The sequence below is a fragment of the Nematolebias whitei genome, chromosome 15, assembly GCF_014905685.2.
Source record: "Nematolebias whitei isolate Nwh7 chromosome 15, NemWhi1, whole genome shotgun sequence".
Classification (NCBI taxonomy): domain Eukaryota; kingdom Metazoa; phylum Chordata; class Actinopteri; order Cyprinodontiformes; family Rivulidae; genus Nematolebias; species Nematolebias whitei.
This window is the reverse complement of record NC_056512.1, coordinates 31,536,816-31,537,103: the sequence shown is the minus strand read 5'-3', so window position 1 is coordinate 31,537,103 and position 288 is coordinate 31,536,816. Positions and strand designations below refer to the sequence as shown.

The following is a 288-nucleotide window of genomic DNA, read 5'->3' as shown; positions in this document are numbered from 1 at the left end:
AATCTGCATCCTCCTACCTGCTGCCTGTTTTAATCTGCATCCTCCTGGCTGCTGCCTGGTTTAATCTTCATCCTCCTACCTGATGTCTGTTTTAATCTGCATCCTCCTGCCTGCTGTCTGTTTTAATCTGCATCATCCTACCTGCTGCCTGGTTTAATCTGCATCCTCCTGCCTGCTGCCTGTTTTAATCTGCATCCTCCTACCTGCTGCCTGGTTTAATCTGCATCCTCCTGCCTGCTGCCTGTTTTAATCTGCATCCTCCTACCTGATGTCTGTTTTAATCTGCAT

The 288-nt window shown here is 47.9% G+C and overlaps 1 protein-coding gene across 1 annotated transcript in view; it reads left to right on the top strand.

Moving 5' to 3' along the window:
* Nucleotides 1-288, top strand: part of trap1 (TNF receptor-associated protein 1) — an 8,190-nt gene that overhangs the window by 4,537 nt on the left and 3,365 nt on the right. The gene's annotated exons all lie outside the window — the stretch shown is intronic.